The sequence below is a fragment of the Strongylocentrotus purpuratus genome, unplaced genomic scaffold, assembly GCF_000002235.5.
Source record: "Strongylocentrotus purpuratus isolate Spur 01 unplaced genomic scaffold, Spur_5.0 spur5_scaffold_15, whole genome shotgun sequence".
Lineage (NCBI taxonomy): Eukaryota > Metazoa > Echinodermata > Echinoidea > Camarodonta > Strongylocentrotidae > Strongylocentrotus > Strongylocentrotus purpuratus.
Genome location: NW_022145600.1, coordinates 25,303,939 through 25,309,312, shown reverse-complemented (window position 1 = coordinate 25,309,312; position 5,374 = coordinate 25,303,939).

The following is a 5,374-nucleotide window of genomic DNA, read 5'->3' as shown; positions in this document are numbered from 1 at the left end:
ATTGCCTTCTATGGCTGCGGGGATATTTTTTAATAAACCTTGAATCGATTTGAATTGGTTATACGGCTGTCCAATCTGAAAATTATTTTTTTTGCGCCTGGCTATACTGTTCTTCGAGTTATTAATCAACGATGATTAGATGGCGCTGTTTATTTTCCTCTGGCTCTAAAAATTGATTCAGTCCCTTCAGTTTTGAGTTTCACAGCCTCCTTCGATGGTGGTAACCGCAAAAATGCGGGCATATTTGAATTTCGCTGCGATCTCTATTGGTTTACGTGTTAAATATTACTTTGCGAGCTCGAGCGAGGATACCATAAAACCAGTGCGATTTGATCGCTAAATTGTCCTGTTCCACTGGAGCACAATTCCGATTTCCCTGTTCTTCTTGTGCACAGTTTGATGCAAAATGTTAATGCGATGACGCCACGATTGGTAAGTGAGGGGGACATATATTCTTTGACTCTGTTTACAGTATATAAAAGATCGATCGACTAAAAAGAGACTAATCGCAAAAAACCGAGTGAACGCCAGAGCGAGTGGCCTTTAGTAATCTGGTTTAGATTTCTTACGTTAACCCTTGTTTCCCACTGGAGTTCTCTACCGAAATGGTAGCGTCCAATCAGCGAAACTATCATCGCGTGACGTCGGCATATATTATCCATCACGTTCACATTAATTTCTATGTAGTACGAATATCTATAACATTGAACGAAATGAGTTGGACAGGTTCATTTTATATACAGGGAAAGTCCAATTATCTCACTTACAATTGTTAGCTCAATGTAAATTAGATTTGGATGTGATCTTTTGTATTAATCATTTATATGTTCATCTCATAAGCAAAGCTAATTTACGTCTTTTACCTTTTCTAACATGTTTTGATAATGAACGAATCACGAACGAAATCAACTGGAAGATGGCCATTCTGATTGGTCAATAAATCCAAAGTCATGAATAACTCATGCGCGCAGTTAAAGCCAGACTCCAAAAGGCCTCGCGGCTAAATGCCACTCGATCGCGCGTTCAACCCGGGTCTCTAGACACATCTCAGCCGCTGATTGGGATTAAAAATAGCCAGAGTCACAAGGCCTTGTCAAAAGGCTAGACACCTACCCGCTGGACATCCACCCCTTGGTAACCGCCTCCAGTCAACTACCCCCTAGGAAAACTACCCCCTAGGGCAACCACCCTCTACCCAACTACACGCAGACAACTCTACTAGGGGGTAGTTGTCCGGGGGAAGTTGTCCTGGGGTCAGTTGTCCTAGGGGTAGTTGTCTGGGGGTAGTTGTTCGGGGGTAGTTGTCCCGGGGGTAGTTGTCCAGGAGTTAATTGTCCTAGGGGGTAGTTGTCCGGGGGTAATTGTCCTAGGGGCTAGTTCTCCTAGGGGTAGTTGTCTGTGGGTAGTTGCAACCATCCTCTACCCAACTACACCCAGACAACTCTGCTAGGGGGTAGTTGTCCGGGGGAAGTTGTCCTGGGGTCAGTTGTCCTAGGGGTAGTTGTCTGGGGGTAGTTGTTCGGGGGTAGTTGTCCCGGGGGTAGTTGTCCAGGAGTTAATTGTCCTAGGGGGTAGTTGTCCGGGGGTAATTGTCCTAGGGGCTAGTTCTCCTAGGGGTAATTGTCTGTGGGTAGTTGCAACCATCCTCTACCCAACTACACCCAGACAACTCTGCTAGGGGGAAGTTGTCCTGGGGTCAGTTGTCCTAGGGGTAGTTGTCTGTGGGTAGTTGTCTGTGGGTAGTTGTCCGGGGGTAGTTGTCCAAGGCGTTAGTCGTCATAGAGGGTGGTAGCCCTAGGGGGTAGTTTTCCTAGGGGGTAGTTGACTTGGTGTGGTTACGCATCCCGGGTGGATGTCCAGGGGGTGGGCGTCCTAGAACCATAAGAAATATATTGACTGCTTTAATATTAAAAGCATAGTTGTTTCAATAGGCTCTCGGGGACGTTACCTCCTGTTATGATCCCTCGGCGCGGCGCGCTTTAGGGGTCATAGCAGGATGTAACGTCCCATTGAGCCTATAGAGACAACTATATATGTCTCTCATAACAGTCAATATATCTATACTAATAAAAACATATTTAGATATTTCTCTTTATACTGAAAATTGGATCAAATTTTAGGTTAGTTCGAATAGTAACAGTAACATAGTTTGAAACGTGTACGTTGGAATATATCAAAGACTCCTTTTCATTAGTATTAAAGAATGGACAAGGACCTAGGTCAATGCAAGTAAGACCTTTTTTAGTCTGATAGAGTATAAATTTTAGATCTAAATCTAGCATTGAATTTAGATTTTAATCTATGACTATGGATCGTGCTTGGATCAATAAGAGATCTCAGTTTACACCGTGCTATATTGCCACTTGAAACAGGTTATTTTATTGTATTCAAATCTGCAGGAAAGATATCAACAGACTCATGAATAAATACATGGTTTATGCTATCAATAAATGAATTTAGTTCTCTAATACATGTAAAATAGTTTCCTTTCCTTTTCTCACTGCATGAATTATCCATCTAAAATAACAACTCCAACCCCTTTCAGAAGCCTGTGTTTCAACTGAATTCAACTAAACTTTCTATCTTTTATATTATTGTTGTGTTGTATTTAAACATTCTAACATGCCAAATAAGATGATAAGTTCATTGTATGTCTCACGAACTGCTGTTATCTCATAATTAATTAATCTCCAAAGAGCAAATATTACTTGCCCTCCTGGGTTCTAACAAGTAACAATTTTCAACCTTGTCCATCGCATTTTTTGATGAGACAATTGTATACATTACAATTCATCATATATTAGAATATCTCTTTGAGTTTGAGTTTATTGGTTTCACATTTCACATGCAGATATAATACAGATAACAAAATATACATAAAAGACATATTGTTTCATAATTCAAAAAAATGATTATAGTAATTTACAAATTGTTTATATCATATCATATTTTATATGTACAAAACTCTAAATAGCTCTAAAAGCATATTGGTTTTCCTTCAAATTATGCGCCACTTATACAATTCGTAAAACGCCACCTACGGTCAAACCAATTACAATTACACGAATGCAATACACTCCAACTCCTGGGGGGGGGGGTGTTTCACAAAGATCCTAAGTTGAACTTATCTCTAAGTTGGACTTAAATATTATGGTGAGCCAATTGTAGCCATATTTTGACAAATATTCAAAAGCAAAAATTCAAATATTTTAGACTTTTCATAAATTCCACATCAAGAACATGAAATCTCTCATGATAATAGGAAATATAAATGATTTGAATCAACATTTTATGCCTTTTAAAATAACTTTTACAAAATACTTTCAAGGATGCTAATGGCTTTCGATAACTGTTAAGTCCAACTTGGAGATAAGTTCAACTTAGGATCTTTGTGAAACACCCCTCTGCACATATACTAAATAGAAATGTCAATTTCAATACCAGCTTATTCTTTTTGCTTGAGGTCTGACAATCACGCATTTCTAACACTTCTATTACACAAAAATGAAATCACTGAATATTCAATGTCAATTAAATAAAACTCATTTCCAATCTGGTGCCACAATTAATTTGTCTCTCGACAACTGCTCTGACTTCTTGTTCTGTATTCTGTCAAGTAGCGTAATATGGTTTCTTTAAAAACCAAAACCTATAGCGATTTTAAACTTACTTCTTATGATCCTTCTTTTTCTTCTTCGTTTGGAATTATAATGGCTATTATTCGAATTTGACTATTGTTGCCAATTTCATCGCATCTCTTTCTCGTTGGTAAAAAAAAAATCCCAATCTCATTTTAATATAATATTAGTCATAGTCCACCCAGTGTTATGTAACAAAAAGGGAATATTATATCAAATTAAACCACGATCCGCACACAGTTCCAACTCACGCTGGCCCTGTCATTTCTATGATGCCTTCTTACCAGCCCAGCGAGTTACGTTACGCCGTACGCCTCTCGGTTGATAAACTCAACCCCGAAATAATGGTGTCTTCAAAATGACTTTCAATAAAAAAAAAATTTAAAAAAAGAAAAAGAAAAAAGAACAAATTAAGTAGAAATACAAACTACGGTTTGTTAAACAAACCAGTGGTCTTGACATTTAGAATTACATCAACAAAAAACACCATAGCGTACTTGGCTTCAGGAATAGTCCTATAAATACATATTACTTTAGTCATCCTACAACTTTGGTGGTGGTGGTGGTTATTCTCTTTTGGGCATCACGAAAATAAATAACATATTGAGATCTAATGCTTGGTGTAGGTAAATCAACACCCCCAAAATTAGGTTACGGCCCTTTTGACATAAGGCTGACGATATTATATACATCTTGATATCTATTTTTTCATAGTTAATATTTTCAACTTTTTTCCTTTTATTTTCCGGTATTCTGTATCATTAGTCATTAATGATTTTAATGTATTGATTCAGTAGTTCTCAATATCAATTTCCATTATTCTGCTGTTAGGGTGTTCCACCCCATGAGAGGAAAAATAAATGGATGAAAGAATAAACCTCATATGAAAATTGGGTATACAGGATAATGTTGAGAATATTATGGAGATACGTTTCTTGAAGCGTGTGCGCAGTTTAACCTAATACATGTAGATGTCACTGTTTAAGAACAGTTGCTCCCAGGACTACAACAATTATGCCATTCGGAGTTATGCCACTGTACTATCGCACAATATTGTCTGAAAACTGACCAACTAGTTTAAAGGTACTCTGTCCCATTTGCAGGCCAAACAATTCAAAAGGTTACTTTCCAACGGCATTTGAAAGATAATACTAATTTTATAACTTCACAAAAAAATGGGGGGGGGGGGGCTTGAAAATGTCTTTAAGTGGGATAATAACGACTATTGGTTGTCGAATCGATTTAAGTGATACCAATACAGAAAGTAATAGTCTGAATTTTATACCATTGTACCGAACGGTCGTACGTTTTGTGCTGCGCAAAGATTCGATCAGTTTAATCTTGGCCATTACAAGAAGTGGGTTATTGATGTAGACGAATGCTCATGTACCCTTTACATTCATTTTATGTATGTTTTTACCAAAAAGCCAGTCAGTCACTCAATAGTGTCTGACAGTGAAGTCTAGCAAGTAAACGGGTTTCCCTGCATAATTTGAATATTAGGACACTGCTAACGTTAACATCTTGCAGATAAGACACACATGACATATTCATAATTCCTGCAAAACTCTACAGAATTTGATGTTGGCTGCACTAAAGGGACATAGTATCTTTAACATGCAGTGTAGATCCTGAAATGCCTACTTATTGCTAATTTGCCTGTGTGATAATTATGAAATTTTCTTCTAACTGTAAAGTAAACAGCGACTGAGTAAGATTCTCCCCATTCCCGAGTC